At 35.9% G+C, this 18,414-nt stretch overlaps 1 protein-coding gene and 1 long non-coding RNA gene across 2 annotated transcripts in view; one reads left to right on the top strand and one right to left on the bottom strand.

The window, feature by feature from the left end:
* Positions 1-18,414, top strand: part of LOC128995074 (3 beta-hydroxysteroid dehydrogenase type 7) — a 96,946-nt gene that overhangs the window by 41,825 nt on the left and 36,707 nt on the right. The gene's annotated exons all lie outside the window — the stretch shown is intronic.
* LOC128982951 (uncharacterized) lies at positions 61-17,081 on the bottom strand. Its single transcript, XR_008489761.1, has 3 exons — positions 16,913-17,081; positions 1,723-2,125; positions 61-194 (listed from the first exon to the last, which is right to left on the bottom strand). It is a non-coding gene; the product is annotated as an uncharacterized LOC128982951 (long non-coding RNA).

Genomic DNA, 18,414 nt, shown 5'->3' with positions numbered 1-18,414 from the left:
AAGAGGTACATAATTATATATATATCGGTAGGTAGAGAAATAATATCCAAGAAAACATAATAGTGATAAAATTAACTATATTGCAGTCAAATATGTTTTTACAAAATGTTGATTTATAGCCAATCCTGTTTGTTGGTCGCCATTTAGTCACAAACATAGCACAAATTTGGTTTTCAAAGGCACCATCTTGAGCCCTGAAAATATTACTTCATAAAACAACAAAATACAGATTACTACACACTAGCTGTTGCCCACAGGCTTCACCCCGTTTGACTTCATAAGTATTAATACATATACATATATTGACAAGCTACAAATCAAAGAATTATCAAATAAGAAAAACAAAACAAACTGAAATACAGGTGGCACTGGAGAGATGAAGATGAAGACACCTCATGATTCAGTCAGTTTTATTTAGTCAGTGACAGTGATAAGAGAGTGCTGGCCAGCCTTTACAGTTTTAACCAGTTTTATCACTTTTTATTCAATTTTAATAATTTGATCAACATGACTAGTTTTTACTATTGTGATTCTGACAGTGTTTTAAAGAATCTTTTGACATACCACAATGTATTAATACATTGAAGATGTGGTTGCATACAATGACCTGACGATGTTCTAAGGAACAAAACTAGTTGTCATACTAGCAACTGTGGTTGGATAAGGTAATTCTTCCATTTTATCAAATAGAATAAATATAGACCGTCAGCTGTGCTGCGGTTAGCATAAGTTCTGGCGTCCACCGCTAGGTTTGCCATGTAGTTACGGCGCACACCGCTGCAGCGTCTGCTGGTCACATACGGCTCCTGCGCTCCTCGCCTGCAGCGGTGTGCGCCGTAACTACACGGTACTCCTAGCAGTGGGCGCCGGAACTTTCCTTTGACAGTCTATATTTATTCAATTTGTCTATGATTAAGTTAAGATGGAATAAACAAACAGAATACATTAATACAAACAAATAATCACACCTGATTTTAATAAGGTAATAAATTGAAAGAATAACAAACGAATAAGTACAGCTGAGGTATTTTTAAGATTACATATGGAAAGTTCTCTTTAGATAGGAATTACGACCTTAAAGGGCAATTTATGAAATAATGGAGGTTTCTCGTCATGACGAACATTTTAAGTATATGGTTTATGGGGGTGTGACTTGTAGTTTTCTCAAAAGTTCATGGGTACTTTGGGATTCATAACTGTGAACATTATATGTAAATACTAAATACTTACAATAGCCGTATTCAGTTATTATTATTATTTTTTTTAGTTTCAAGTTTACATAAGTTTAGTTAAGACAAAACTATTCTATAGTTTTGATAAAAGATTAAGTTGTGGTTTACAAAGATTTCAAATCAAAACAAAATGACACCACCCACTTTCCTGTGGGTCCAATTTTGATAATGTTGATGTTCAAAACTTGTAGGAAAAGGTGTCTAACTTAAAAAGTTTGATGAAATTAGGAATTAAATTGGCATTGACACCATTCAAAGTTTCTCAGCAGTAATTCAGTTATTACTTACTCCTGTACTCCTGACATTATTATCTTTAAGATTTAAATCATTAATAAATTATATTATTTTTTTAATCACGTTTACAAACTGTTTTAACTTCAAGACCGACTTTTTAACAGTTCATAATTGGGGCTCATATAGAATAAAGAACATTAAACATGCACAACTCAAAAGATTATAATAAACTCATTGTATTCAATCATACACTTACTGTCATTCCTCTATTTTCAAAAGGTGTTGTGTTATGACGATTCAGTGACATAATTAGTTCTTTTTGGGTAAACAACGACAAAATTTCTTGGTTATTTTCAGTAATTCTGATAGTGCTTCATGAGATATATCGTTTTCTACTGCCCATTTTTCAATATCATCTTGTAATTTAGGATCCAATGATGGTGAATTAGTATCAGAAACTGATGTCTTATTGCTTTTGGTGACGCTTTTTCTATTGTTTGATGTGCTTTGAGCTTCCACCTTTAAATCAGAAAGTGAAACGTGAGCACTATTTGATGTTTTCTGAGCCTCTTCTTGGTTGACACTCGTTAACATTCTTCTTTGTCTTTTAGATAAGTCATTTGAGGGGTTTCTTTCCATTCTTTTCAATTCAATTTGAACTGGAAATAAGACAACACACTATCAATTAATTGTTAGTAATAACTCCAACTATACTGTACAAGCTGCTGTACCCATGTTTCGCAACGGGAAGACAAATCAGTTGCGTAATCATTGGCATAGATTTAGAGTAAATAAGCTGATTGAAAACCTGAAAAAAGTAAATTATCAAACATTTGCTCAATAACACAAATTATTTATTAAATTAAAAACAACGAATATAGCTTCAGACCTGGAACTGGTAAAATATGGTGTCCCACAAGGATCAATATTATGACCTTTGCTTGTAATATATATCAAGGATATAAATAAGGTTCTATCTTATAAGAACAACAATCAGGTTTATCTATATGCTGATGATTCCAATTTTAAAATAACACCAAACTCAATAGAACAAATGGAAATACAATCTTTTATAGAGCTAGAAAATTTAAATGATTACTTAAAAAATCATAATTTGTTACTTAACACACTAAAAACTAACTTCTTGAAATTTAAAACTGCCCAAAAAAAGAGAATTTAACACAGATGATTGAGGAAAAGTCCTTGTTTTGTTATCTTGCAAATGTCATGGCAACCAATAAACCCATAAGGCCCATGATAAGTTTCTAAAAATGTAAATTTAAGTTGAGAAAAGCCTTTTAGTACCATTTCAGATTTATACCTTCCCAGAGATAGTTACTATGACTGTGCTAAATTTCACACGGATCGCTTCAGTCGTTCAGGAGGAGTATTTGTAATACAAAAGCAGGAGTGTAGTACTGTAAGCGCACGACTTGTTTGCGCGTGGCCCCTCGACCGCCACCTTTAAGGCCTTTTCACACCGGCGTACTGGACGTACTGTACGTACAGTACGTACTGTATGCGGCCCTTTCACACCGCACAGAAACTTCCAAAACGTACACTTGTTCGGTTGCAGTCAGACAAGTAACACTGGCTGAGCACGTGGTTTTGGTGTGACCACTGCGCATGCGCGAGCTCGCGTACGCCTCGTACGATTTAGAAAAATCGCTCTCCGAGCGATTCTCACAAAACCATCGCGTACGTACTGTACGTACAGTACGTTCTGTACGCGCGGTGTGAACGAGCCCATATGATAACATGGACAGCGATTTGTTGAAAAAAAAACGTACCAAACGTACAGTACGCCGGTGTGAAAAGGCCTTTAGCCAGAAGAGGCTCCCACCACAGCCCGGTGCTTGGTGATCTGCTACTAGTCGCCCTAAAAAAATGTTGTTTATTATAGGCCTACTACTTCTACTCCCAGCGGATGCGTAACACCAGCACACGGCACCTGATGGTCTTATAATATTTCCATTGCTACTCTGTGAATGGTTTGCCTTTTTTTACGGGCAGTTGTTATGATATAAATCTATGTTAGACTAGCCTGACACTTTTTTAACCCACGGCTTAACAATCACTCAATAATTGAGTGAAAATTTAAAAACGTACGTTTTCATGTCCCTGGCCTTTTACTTCGTAGATACTGGATTTGTAGTTTATTATTATGTGTTTTAATATTTTTTGGGACGGGGGCAACATGTTACACACATTTATTTGGTTTTAAATAGGTTCTAGGTATTTTTTTCATATTTTTAAAGTCTCGAAATTCACGACCATGACGTGTCCCTAGGGTACATTTTCCAACTTTCACGCTGTTTTTAGACTAATTATTCATGCCGAAATATTTAAAGCCATATTTTTATGTCATCAATGGTTATTAAACTTACAAAAAAGGAGCATATTATAATTTTATTGTCATTACAAACTGACTACCATGACAAAATAAGTCTGTCCCTCGATTTGGCGTCACGACCATTTGGGGAAAATTTTCAACTTTGGAGCACGACAGTGGCAAGCCTGGCGTCGATGGAGTCAGTTGGTTTTAGAGAGTAGTTCGGGGTGTACGTCAGGATTGTAGTGCCGGTAGTTTCGAGTTGAAAGGAGGAATTACAAGATTAATAAAGGAAAGATAGTGTTTTTTGTAATTTTGGTGTGTCCATGACCGTACGTAGTCATTCGATGAAGTAGACATGGTGTTAATTTTTGTTTATAAGATATTTCAATTGCTAGATTAACCTAGAAGTCCACTTTGTATCCTCGAACATGAGGTGCAGGGCTACCGCCAGAACAGAGCCAAATAACACGTAATTTCACGACCAAAGTTTCACGACCATCGCGGGTTTTTTCACGACCAATCCAGCCTTATGGATTATAGTGTGTTTGGTCGTGACAATAACTTTAATATAATTGTAAATTGAACAGTTTAGTTCAATTGAAACACATATTTTTATTATAACTAACAGGATAATTGAAGGATTGTTTAGAAAGATTTAGATTATTCCAGACAATTCACGACCGTACCGCTTGTCCCTGACCATCACGTTTATGATTTCTATCATAAAAATTTCAAAAATTATAATATTGTCATATTTCAATGTTTTATACACAAAAGAAGCACACCTCTATACAAACATAACGATTTTTCGGGTCTCAGGTAAGTTTTTTCGGAGTTATACAAACTTAAAAAGATTTTATTGGCTTTTTTTCAATTTTTTGAGTTTTTTATTTTTTTCTAGAAAGACCAAATATACCGAAAGCTCAGTGACCTTTTTATTGTATAATGGCCATAAAAGTAAATTAGTTTATAGCAAAACATAGTTATAAAAATAATATTAACTATTTTTAATATTCATTTAAACGTCCGTTATGGTCGTGACAGGATTTTGTGTTTTTTCCACTAAAGATGCTCTTTTAAAAAGAAACTACCAAAGATATTGCGTTACCATGGACATTTGATGAAACTTCAAATGTTAATGAAATAAAAAAAATAATAAACGTTTTGAAAAAAGTGGAAAAAAATTTGCAAAGTGCTTTTCCTGAAAACGTACGTTTTTAAATTTTCACTCAATTACTCAACCGCACTACTCATCTAAACAGCACAGTCCAATAAACTGACAGTCGATAGAACACGATAGAATATTATACTCTTCCGGTCATAAAATATATTGTCATAAAATACTTTACGCACGACATTCATAGACCGACTGTCGTTTTATCAACTTAGGGATATTAAAAAAATAACTGCAAGCCATTAACCGTTTTAAAGGGTGTTTGGAAAACCTGTCCGATATTTTAAGGTGTTATTTATTGTACATAATATGAAAATAAGCAAAAGTTTCCATAATGATATGTACTAAGCCTTGTTATGGTTTTCTGTTTATAGGTATATCTGTTAGTGTTTTTACATAAAATACTACATCTTAAGATATCGCCTATAAACTCTAACTATAAAAGTTAATAATTTACACCTAAAAAGTCAAACTTTACAAATATTGGAATATAGGCCTAATATGATAATATGATATTTGGTGAACATTTAAATAAGTAAAAAAAATAGTCATATCAAAATAAAATACTCTACTACAGTACCAAAACAATAATATAGAACCCTTAGTAATTACATTGTATTGTACTTGAATTAAATTCAAATTTAAATTCTCAAAAAATGTACGCAAAAAAGGAAAACAACGCGAACAGCGCTGGTCGAATGTTTTTAGAAGGCGTAGTCCGACCAATGCTACGGAAACTTTGGCTGCGTGGTGGGAGATTGGTACCGCTCTCCCCCCACGCACCCGGCTCGCAAAAAAGTCGTACGCTTACAGTATAAGAACTTTGCTCCCGTCAAAAAATGTCTGTAGCATCAGCTGTGATTCGTATTTTTGTTTTTAGCGAATTTCCCATATAGGGAATAAGCTATTACCGTAGTACTCATGGTAAGATTTGGACCCGGGACCGTTTTTTTTGTTTTGTTTTGAGGTCCCTAGAGGTTAAAAACACCATCCGTTCAAATTCATATATATATATATATATTTGTATATGTTTATATATATATCTATATATATATATATATTTATATATATATATTTGTATATGTTTATATATATATATATATATATTTGTGTCCGTTAGCGCGATAACTCGAGCAAAAATGATCCGATTTTGATGAAATTTGGTACAAACGTGTAAACCTACGTTTATTCGAACGAGTTCGCGAACCAGCATGATCGGACCATGGGAACGGGGGTTTATGGGGGCTTTTATGGGGTAAAAATGGGTTTCTCCCATTTTTGACCCAAAAAACATAAAATTTTGCAATTTCTTTCCAAACAATTTTGTAGAGCTTAAAAAAACAAATAATTGAGTATAGTGAAGCATTATAATGTGCCTAATGGTTACGGAGAAAATTCCAAAAAACTGTAAATTTAAAATTCTCATGTTATTCTTATGGACAATAAGTAAACTGTTGTAGTTTGCTTGTATATTAACACATTTTGCCCAAATTTGGAAAATGTTTTTGTTTCTTACTAACTATTAACATTTAACATAAAAAAACACTCTGCAAGTTTGATGCGGCGGGGGTATTTTTTTATTTTGTTAAGTTTGAAATAATAAAAATATTGTAAACTGTAAAAAAAGAAACACATTCCAACACTTAAATTTTAATTTTTAATCCTGTAAATTCTATAAATCAAGCATCTGTATGAACAAACTTTTTTTTCGTCTGAGGATTTTTAACTTTTTTTTTACTATGGGGTATTTGGCTACAAGAAATCAATTGGAGTTGGTCACAAGGCTGAAAAAAATCCAGTTTGCGCTCTACAGCCCTTGAAAGTGCCCGCGTTATTGTAAATACCTTTTTGTAGTTGCAGTTAATAAAAACAGCTAGTACAAATTATTTGTATTGCAATTTGTATTTAACAAGGTGTATTAAAATGTTTCCTTTGTATCATCTAAAATATGTTCATATTTATTACCATACATAAATATCTTTAATTAAGCTAATTAACTTATTAAATAAATTAAATCCTTAGTTCAATCCGAGCCGAGCATAGCTCGGTCTCCTGGTAGGCTACTTTGTACTTAGATGTAATCCTAGCGGGAAAGTTGTGATTTTTCGCATTTAGTATTTTTTTTGGGGGGCGCTGAATCTGAATCTGAGGTTTGCTTACAAAAATTTTAGACCCAACATTGACAAAAATGAGGAAACTTGGCATCATTGTAGTTTTGATACCTAAAAAAATATCAACTTTTCGTTAATAGTCTATATTATTAAAATTAAAGTACACAAAATATGCTACAAAATGTATCCCTTACGTGTTAACCCCCCGATGAACCGTTTAGGGTAGAAACAAACTTACAACGACTGGGAGCGGGGCGGAGTGGCGCGATTTAGAGCGAAAAAATCAAACCTATTCAATCAAGTAGTAATGTAAACAAACCGCTATTGCGAGCGTAGCGGTTAACTTTGGAACAATCTTTTTTGTTTTTCTAGCGTTTGAGAGCAGAGCGGGCAACGATCTTCTGGACATTTTTAGTTCCACTTTTTCTAGTAGGCAGCTCTGTACGCCCATTCTACCGGAAACAGAACTTAGAGAGTGTTTTGGAACCTTCTCGAAACTTCTCTTTTTGAATGAATGTTGATATATCTTCATAAAATATACTAAATTAATTAAAATTAATTAGTAAGCTTTATTCCAGAACTAATTCAACACAAAAGATAAAATGTAAACAATAACAATAATATCAACAATAATCATCTGATTATTTAAGCATATGACAATCCTCCCCCCTATTAAGCTGCTCTTAGTTGGTCGCAGTGTCTCTTAAATAACCGCCCGTCTTCTGATTTAACAAGATACATCACGTTCCCAAGCGGCCTTTCTACTGTTCCTGTTGACCACTTTTCTTCTGACATGTTTGAGTAATTCCTCATCAACACTATTTGTCCTTTTGAGAAACTTCTTCTAGTTAAAACTTGACGTTTGATTTGCGGTGTGGGTGTCCTCTCAACCATTAAATCCATTTCGGTCCTTATGTTTCTTCCAAACATAAGCAAGTATGGAGATTGTCCTGTTGCTGAATGGTGCGTCTTCCTTAGCTGTTTCAGTATCGTGTTTACCTTATCCTCATTGTGTCCTCCCCCACAAGTATGTAAGAGGTTCTTGACCGTTTGAACAGACCTTTCTGCTTGACCATCAGATTTTGGACAAAAAGGAGCGATTGTTTTATGTATTATTTGATACTTCTTGAGGTAGTTTTCAAACAAAATTGATGTTAACTGAGTCCCGTTGTCTGAAACAAGGACATGAGGAAAACCGAATGTTGCAAATAATTTATCTAGTTGTTTTAGGCACCAGTCAGTTGTTGTCGATTTAGTCGGGATGACCTCTACCCATTTGCTCTAAGCATCGACATCAATGAAGTAACTCCAGCCTTTTATTGGTCCTGCAAAGTCTACGTGAATACTCTCATGGCCCGCTTGGAGGTTCCCATGGGTGGACCGTTTCCTTAGGTGGACTTTTGAGTTTTTGTTGGCATGAATAGCAATGTTTGACTAAATTTTCTATTTCCTGATCAATATTCTGCCAATAGCAGTAACTTCTAGCCAGAAGTTTCATCTTCGTCATGCCCATATGACCGGCATGCAACTCGTTTAGAACTTGTTTTCTTAAAGTTAAAGGTACGCATATTCTATTCCCTCTGAACACACAGCCATCCATTAAGCAAAACTCATTGTCATTTAATCCCAGTTCTTTTAAACTTTTTCCTGTGTTTAAATAGTGTGATATCACTTTGAGATTTTCATCTTTCCTTGTTTCCTCTTCAATCTTTATTCTTGTCACTGGCATTGCTTCCACTTGGTTCATCAGGTACTGCTCGTGATCATCAAATACATTTTCTGGTACCTCAGTGACCGGAAATCGAGATAAAAAGTCTGCATTAGCGTGTTCTGTTGTATTGCGGTATTCAATCGTGTAATCAAATCCTGATAAAAAGTGAGCGTAGTTAAACATTCTTGAAGCTGTCATTGAAGGTAAGGTTTTTGCAGGATCAAAAATGGAAACGAGGGGTTTGTGATCTGTTATTAGAACAAATTTTAACCCCCAGTAAATTCCTACCGCTTCTTTGTCGATTTGGCTGTACTTCCTTTCTGATTTTGTGAGAGTTCTTGAGGCGAATGCTATTGGTTTCTCTGATCCATCTTTGTATCTGTGAGATAAACAAGCACCTAAGCCAGTTGGACTTGCATCTGTAGCAAGTACCAATGCTGCACTCGGATCATAATGAGCTAATATTCGTTCACTGGTGATTTCAGCTTTGATCTTCACAAAGGCATCCTCGCACTCCTTATTCCATGTAAACTTCTTTCCATGTCTTAGTAGATTATTTAATGGTTCCAGATAGGTTGACATGTTTGGCACAAATCGAGTGTAGTAATTTGTGAGTCCTAGGAAACTTCTTAGTTGAGTAACATCTTCGGGTCTCTTTGCTTTACTTATAGCTTCAACATTGTCAGGTGATTTATGAAGTCCATTCTCGTCTATAACATGGCCTAGATACTTCACACTTTTCTTGAAGAATTTGCATTTGTCCCGATTTAATAGTAAGTTGTATTGTCTAATTCTTTGAAAAACCTCTTTTAGTCGACTCATAGTTTCTTGGAATGTGCTCCCTTGAATGAGTATGTCGTCAAAGAAACATACAGTTCCTTCTAGTCCATGGAGAAACTTGTCCATAAATCGTTGCCATATACTTGGAGCTACTTTTATACCGAACATTAGGCGATTTACTTTGAACAAACCTAAATGAGTACTTATGGTTTGTATTTCTCTTGATTCTTCATCCATAGGAAGGTGCAAATAGGCATTACTAATGTCCAAGGTGCAGAAAAATTTTCCTCTATTCATGTGTGTAAAAATGTCTTCAATGCGAGGGATAGGGTACTTCTCATCTAATATTAGTTTGTTGGCTGTTACCTTGTAGTCAGCGCAGAGCCTTACACTTCCATTAGGCTTTTTTACCGGAACAATTGGTGTTCCCCATTGCGAGTTTTCAACTTTGGAGATTATACCACTGCTCTCTAGTCTATGTAGCTCATCTTCAACAGATTTCCTTAGAGCATAAGGTACTTGTCGTGGTTTAACAAAAATTGGTTTAGCTCCTTCCTTTAGCTGTATATGTCCTTGTTCTGAATTTATTTTACCGATTTCTGCCTTGAAAATGTCCTGAAAAGTTGTTAGGAGTTTATCAAGTTCCTCTGATGTGTTAGTATCCGCAAGATTTATATCAGCCCAATCCATCTTGACTTCTCGGAGCCATTCACGTCCAAATATTGGGTCTACATTTTGTATTAAAACATAGAGTTTCCCATGGAAACTGAAATCTCTGTACTTGCATTCAACAAAACAGACTCCTACAGGCCTTAGAAAATCACTGTATGATAATGAGCTCAAAGCCGCCCCTGTATCAAGTTCCATATTCAATGACTTGCCTTCAATAGAAACGTTAATCATGAACTTGTCATTCACATTTGGTGTCCCCACCATGTAAACCTCATGAATGTTTTCATTATCATCTTCAACATCAATTTTATTCGATTTTAACTTGTAAGTGTTCTCGCTTGCATTGCTAACCCTGTTGCGTGTAAGACAAACATTCGCAATGTGTCCGGTCTTATTACACTTCCTACAAAATTCATTTTTAAACTTGCAAGTATCAGCTTTATGTTGAGCACTGCCGCATCTGTAACATTTACTTCTTAAATCTTGAAAGGTAATATGCGGTTTGATTTCATTTCTACTCTTTCTTGTTAACCCAGGTTGTTTACTCACATAGTTAACATCTTTAGTTTGTTCTGTAACGTAATGAGAGTACTTAGGTTTTATTGCATAACTTTCCAGTTTGGATTGTTCAATAGAAATAGCCATTTCTACCACTTCCTTAAATGATTGTTTATTTCCCTTTTCCTGAAGAAGCCTAACTCTCACTTCATTATCTCTTAATCCTCGAATGAATTGCATCTTCAAGAACATATCACAGACTGAATGTTCACAGTTGTAACACTTAAAGTCACAGTCAATTGCCAAACGTTTTAATTCTCGAGCATACGTAGAAATTCCCTCTTCAGTATCTTGAACTTTACTGATGAACCTATTTTGATTAGCAAGTACACTTGGAGTAGGTTCCAAACAGTTTTGCAGTATATCTGATAGTTCTTCATACGATTTGTCACCTGGTGTCTCAGGAGCAATTGTGTCACATAATGCCTGATGCATTTCGGGTGTAAGAGTACTAACAAACAGTTGTGTTTTGGTTTTGGGCTCCGTGATTTGTTTTAGATCCAAGAAATTTTTAAACCGCATTAGGAAATTCCGAAAGGTTTCATTTTCTGTGTAGGGTGTGAAACTCACATTCGGTATGTTTAATTTATAAGGATCATTTAATTCACTAGAAACATTCCTTTCAACTTCTGTTTGCTTAATAGTGACAAAGAATGGTTGTAATAAAGCTCTTGCCTCGAGGTATGTTTCCTCTACATCTGTACGATAATCTCTTTCAATTTACTAAAATTTTAAAGTAAAACATATTTGACCATAGACAAAGTTTGTTACCATGGTGCTATGTTAGGGTATTGTATGGAAATTGGTCTATAGTTTTCGGTTAGGGAGGGTGGGTTCTCCTTTTTTGAATTTGGGGTAGACCGTCTACCCCAAATTCAAAAAAAGGAGAGGTAGACCAGAGCTTGTTTCATGGCTTGTGGAACTGTGGCTTGTATTATGGAAGTGTTAATAATATTTGCCAAGGGAGGGATCAGTTCATTTTTGCAGTGCTTTAGGATTTTGTTTGGGATTTCGTCCAGTCCGCACGAAGATTTTGGAGGAAGGATTTTGAAAAGTTTATCGAGTTCATGTTGGGTGATTGTTTTGAAGGCAGATAGATGTGGTTTCTGTGTCATATCAGGTGGGGTGGGAACAGATGCTTTGTTGACGTTTGGGTTTCGTAGTGCGTGGTTACCGATGTTGATAAAATAGCTGTTGAAGGTGTTGCAGATCGATGTTGGGTTGGTTATTTTACGTCCATCTGAGTTGAGGATGTTGATTTTCCCTTTCTTTATTGATGATGTTCCATACTGTCTTGTTTCTGTTAGGGGCATTGTTTATTATGCTCATTGTATGTTCAGACTTCTTTTTTTATATCTGTCATATGCTCTTTTGAAGTTACTGTAGATTTTTTTGTCTTCCTCACTACCGCTGAGCAGATATTTGTCATGGGCTAAGCTTGGCTGTGGTTTCATCCCAGAAAGTATGATTGGGTTTTTTTCTAAAAATTTATGCTAATCTTCGGCATAGTATTATTTATTTCATGTGTTAGGATATTTACAAGGGCATTGTATTTAGTGTCGACAGATTGAGCTGTGTAGATTTCACTCCAGCCGTATTGGCTTAGGTTTATTTTGAGCTGGTCTAGTTTGGTTTTTGTAATATGCCTGACTTGTTTCTTGATGGGTAGGTTGTGGCGGTTTATTAAGGTGCAGCTGATTCCCAGATGGTCTGAGAAGGACATTTTGTGGGTTTTTAGGGCAGTGTTGTGGAGTCCCAGATTTGTAAGGCAGATGTCAATACTGCTGACCGAGGTGGGGGTTATTCTGGTGGCCAAGACTTTTCCGATCCCTAGGTTGTGTTGGTCTGCAAAAGCTATTAATTTCAATGTGTCTGGTTCGTGTGGGCGTAGGATATTTACATTTATGTCTCCCATAGATGGTCTTTTGTTTCTTTTAGAGTATATTTCCAGGAAGGGATCTAGATGTTTGGTAAATTCTTCGATGGGTTTAGAGGGAGATCTATTTAAGCTCCAATCACTGTTAGTTGTTGTTTAGGAAGGTGTATTGCAACCATTTCTGAGGGTGAGTTCCTCGCAATGTGGCTTGATGTAAATTTCTGAGTAGGAGTTGTTGTTTGATTTTTTAGAGAGATGGCGATCCCTCCCCATTTATGTAATGTCCTTGAGAAACTTGTAGTCAGGGAGTAGTCGGGTAAATTAATTTGGTTTATGTGTTCTTCGGTTAGGCCGTGTTCGGATATGATGATAATGTCTGGGTCTATTGAGCTGATTTCTGATTGTAATTTACTTAGTTTACTGTGGAGCCCTCGTTGAATGTTGAGGTGCAAGATTTTTAATTTTTTCGAGTGATTTTTCTAGTGGATGCTGTTTCTTGGATGGTTTTTGGGGTGGTGGGTTTAGGTTTAACTTGTGGCAGGAGGGGGGGGGGAGTTTGTATGTTTTTTGGAGACGGGGCCGGTTTTAGGTTGTTGGTATTTACTGTGGTTGGTTGGGAGTTGATGGGTATTTGTTGGGTGGAGGCTTCCTGGGTTTCTTCAGTTGGCTGAGGGATTTTGCTTTGGTGTTGAGGGCATGGGTGTTCACTGGTTGGTTTGTGGCTGGGATGGGTGGTAAGATTGGTTTCCATGCTAGGCTGAGGTCGGTGATAATGTTAGAAAGAATAGTGGCACATTTACGGTTGGGGTGAATGTTGTCGGGTCCGTAGCAGTCTTCTTGGCAGGCTGGGTTGGTGTCAATGAAATTTAATTTGAGCTCATTACACATGTAGTTCAGTGCTGCATTTGTTTCTTCTATGTGTTTGTCTCTTATGTCTCATTGATAGATTATGCCATTTAAAAATCATTTAGTGTGTGGGGATTTCATTTTGGCGGCCTCTATTGTCAGCCAAAGCGGCCTCACAACATGGTTGGGCGTTTTTCAGGGTGGCTAGTGAAATCACATTGAAAAATTCCCTGACAATTCCATGATTTTTTTAAACTTTCCCTGATCGACAAATTCCAAATTACAATGTTAATACTACCTAACTAATTATTCAAAATGACTAATCTTTATCTGAAGAATATCTTATGTTTGTTTACATGAAAAACAAACATAAAATCTATAGATACAGGCTAGCTTATATTCAAACTTTGCAACTTACCTTAATAAAATTAAACTGAGTTAAGATGATACGCAGTTTATAATAAAATTTGATTAGTACAAAAACACAAAATTTATTTGTAGAGACACATTTCTTAGTTTTCACCCACACGGCACACATACTCTCGACCTTTCCTAACAATTATTTAAATTATGTTAAACATTTTACAATTTTCCCTGACTTATGACAAAATTCCCTGACTTTTCCATGACTTTTCTAGATATTTAATATTCCCTGACATTTCCAGGTTTTCCAGGTCACTAGCCAACCTGGTTTTTGAGTGTGCCAAATTATTTGATCCAATATTAATAACTATTTGGTCAGGCAGTTTATCTGCTTCGCTTAGGTAGCCTACTGACTCAAGTCTCTTATGATGGCTCCAGATCGGACTATGGTTATGACATCAATCTTGTGGTTCTCTTTTATAATGCTTGCTGCAGCTCTTAGTGTTGAGTCTCCGATCAGTAATGTACTTTTTTTGGTTGCTGGCTGTTAAGTTTTATAGCATCTGGGGTTGGGCATATTCAGATTAGGCCTATAGTCAGACTTGTTTGCGGTTGGGTTTAGTTTGGTTAGATTATGAATCTGTTTTTGTGTCGGGCGCTCTCGAAGGGTATGTCAGTAATCGGGTTTGTAGATGTTTGGTTATTTTCAGGGCTGGAGGGAAGTTTAGAGGTCTCCTATACTAGATCGTGGATGGTTTCCTCAAGTCTGGATATGACTTTCAATTTGCGGGCTATTATGTCAAATAGTTTTAGGTTTTCTTCATTTTTTGTGTCTAATTGAGTTTTTAGGGTGTATGTTCTCTAACAGAAGTTCAACAATCTTGTTTGTTTGGTCAGTTTTTTTATATGTTAGGCATTGAGAGACTTCCGGCTGTGGTAGTACTGGGTCTGGGCTTACGTTATTGTCAGGCGGATCTTTTTTTGTGGGTTCAGTCCTGCTTGAGCAGGTCTTACACATCCGATCAAAGAAATGATTGTTTAGGGAAAACGTCCTATATTGCTTGTCGGTGGCATTTACACTTTATATGATACCATATTAGACAATCACATTTGATTGCTTTGTCGTTTTCTTGTACTTCTATGTTACATACAGCACAGGGGTGGATAGGGCCCTGATTGTTAATTTGGGATGACCTTGTCATGGTTATTTAATTTGTTGTTTCAGAGGTTGGTTTGGTTAGGTTAGGTTTGGAGGAGGATTGACGGATGCTATGGTGGGTGATGTGTGAGTGTGGTGGATGCAAGGTGAGGTGCGATTTAATACTTGTGGTTGTTGGTAGGTAGGCCTAATGATATATAGTGTGTGTGGGATGGGGTGAATGACATAGGATGTATGATTTGGTGGGTAGATGAGAAGGTGTGGGATTACAAGATATGAAGCAGGATGATGTAGTAAAAGATGAGCAATATGATACTGTATACAAAATATTACATATGATATACAAAAATAATACACAATAAGATAAAAAAAGAGACAATACAAATTCAGAGAAAGGAGACAGTGGGTGTCTAGGACTAGCTAAGGGCCAGAGTTTGGTAGGCTATCTAAATTATTACTTTGGTGGGGGAAGAGTTGCTTATGTGTTTGTATATCTAGGTTTATGTGAGTGTTTCATGTGATTTTTGGTAGTTTTTTTGTTTGTTTGGGTGTAAAACTATGTGTATAGGCCTATTTGTGTTCTGTAGCAATAGTTCGAGTATAGTAGTGATGGGAACAACTGATTGAAAACAACCGATTCAATCGATTGTTGGAAAACAACCGAATAGTCGGTTGTTCCCCGGATGTGATTGAAACTAGGCCTAGTCACTTCATACTCTCGGTCCTACAGCGACTGGAACCAGTCAACCACTCGTTGGAATAACTGGAAACAGTCAATATGTCGGTGATTGCAACTAGTCGGAAGAACCACTGACTGGTGAATGAAAACGGTAACGGTTGTAGATAATAAACTCGTACTGTACACAAATTTTGAACAGTGTTTAGGTATAATTAAAATAATGTAACTTATGTGTATTTTGATGTCTTAAAAAATGTTTAATTTCCAAGTCACTGTTTTTTAGTTTAGGAACTCGTGATTTAGATGTAAATGACTAATAGAGTAGGCCTAACATCCGCTTCAAAAACCATAACCAAGTAATAAACATATAGGCCTAACTTAGGAATATTTGTTTTACTGAGTTAAGTTTGAGATGGTAGGACTACTGGATAATTGATAACTTGTCCTATAAGCTAAAAAAATTTTATTAAGTACTGGTAACAATACATATACAACATTTCAACACAAAAGACAACAAACAATAAATCAACAACAAAAACTCTAACGTTTCCAGTAATAATGTGATAGATCATTTTCCTTGCCATGAATGAAACCATTAAGGCGATTGAACACCACCACCAGTTGTAGTTTGTAGTGGAATTCACTCGGTTTTTCATTCAACTGAAAACCCCGACTGGTTTTAAAAACAACCGATTGACTAGTTGATTGTTTTTTTCCAGTCGGTTGTCCCATCACTAGTGTATAGTCATAGTCCATAGTCCTCGCCACTCTAACTTGAGGCTGCCCAAGGCCGCACTAGATATATGGTGTGCGGCCTTGGGCTGCCTCAAGTTAGGGTGGCGAGGACTATAATGATGTATGTATGTGACGTGTGATTGGTTGGCTGAACTTGATGAAGTTTTCCTAAGCTGTCCTCTGATTGGTTGAGGTGTTTTGCTTTCTGAGCTTGGCTTCTTGATTGAATCAAGATGGCGGATCACAGTTACATAATTAACTTTTGAATAGATGTTAATGATGAATAAGTTCAGCTATCACAGAAAGCACTTTGAATTTTCAGAGGTTGTAAGATTGTTTGAGTTTATGGAGTCTTGAATAATTAAAAATTTGGAGATACTAATTTAGAAATAATGAATGAAAGTTCTGAGTGAAGCTCCTATGGTTGAGAAAATGGCATGGTCTTACCAATATGTTGCGATGTCCTTTTCGTGTCAATACTTGCCAGTATATTATAAAGTTGTGAGTTTTTCAGATGTAACACACTTTTTAAATCACTTTGAAACTGTATTGAGGGTTTAATTTTAAAAGAAAACGTTTATAAACTGTTAAAAACTGAGGAGCTGCCCAAGAGACGATCCAGGGATCCAGTCCTGACCTGTGTGCTCACTGCTCAGCTCAGCCAGAGCCAACTTCTTCTTCCTCTATCCTATTCCTATACTCTAGTCTAGGGACTGTCCTCTAGGGACAGCACATGAGCATAATATTTTTGTGTCCTGCACGTCAAAGATTTTCAGTCAGTTCGCTCAAAAAAAAAGCAGGTTTAAGTTAATTTCTCTTCTACTTACTTTTTCATTCTGAATCATTTCAAATCATTTATTTAGCCAGAATTTTAACTAAACCTATGTTCACTGAAACCTTAAGAGGGTTTTGGCCTCCCATTATCTAGATACTCTTCTATCCCTTGCCTCTCCTAATGTTGATCCCAGTCTGGAGAAGTCTGTCATTGCTTGCTCCTCCAAGTGGTCGTCTTATTTGTGGTACTCATTGGAATACATTTTTAAAATTTAACGTATCTTCCCTCCTCCACGCATATATAGGTTTTTTAATATTCCTCTTAGCTCTCTGTTGTTTCGTATCTCAACCTTCGTTTCATATATGGCCCGTCTATGGTCTATTTTCTCTGCACTCTATTTCTCAAACCCAGCAATAAGCTTTTTCGGTTCTTTGGTCAGTGCCCAAGTTTCTGAAACATACACTACTGGGATAAAATGGTATGGTATGAATCCACTTTAGTATCTACTGACACCCTGCAGCTTATTGGACTTAACAAAGACTTAAAACAATGATAAATTAGTAAACAAAGAAAAGTAAAAGCAATAACAGATAGTTTGTTTTGAAAGAGATGTTTAGTTAAAATAACATTTATTTGAAAAAAAGAACTTGTCATCTCTGGAAGGAATTTGAAAAAGTAAACACGCTAGTAAGCTAGTGACGTAATTTTTCTATGTTTATTATCCATAATACTATCAGCTTTAATACTATCTGTGATAATACCCACTCTCATGTGCATCCTAATTTCCCATATTCATTTATTCAAACTATAAGATATTTAGTTAAAAAAATGATATTTTGCCTACATCAGCGCTTCCAAATATATACCGGTAACCTCACATGAACCACGGCCGCCTTTAACTAGAATAGAATAGAATATATATTTATTTTCTCTAGTTTCTAGTTTTAAGAACTTACAATACATTGTACATCTTTCACAATTATTGTACACTAATTTTCACTTGAAGTAAAACAACAAAAACAACTTGGTTATAATAAAAATAATAAACTACTGGCCGCAGCCTGGTAGAATTGGCAACATCGCAAGTGGTGTTGTTCAGTGACAGACGTCCCATAAGATAACATGGCAGACAGGTGACATCAGCTCATTAATTCTCCCTTTATTGATTTAAATT

The sequence above is a fragment of the Macrosteles quadrilineatus genome, unplaced genomic scaffold, assembly GCF_028750875.1.
Source record: "Macrosteles quadrilineatus isolate MER2022 unplaced genomic scaffold, UCM_ALF_1.0 Scaffold_1__1_contigs__length_201487025, whole genome shotgun sequence".
Taxonomy (NCBI): domain Eukaryota; kingdom Metazoa; phylum Arthropoda; class Insecta; order Hemiptera; family Cicadellidae; genus Macrosteles; species Macrosteles quadrilineatus.
This window is presented reverse-complemented; position numbering and strand designations above follow the sequence as displayed.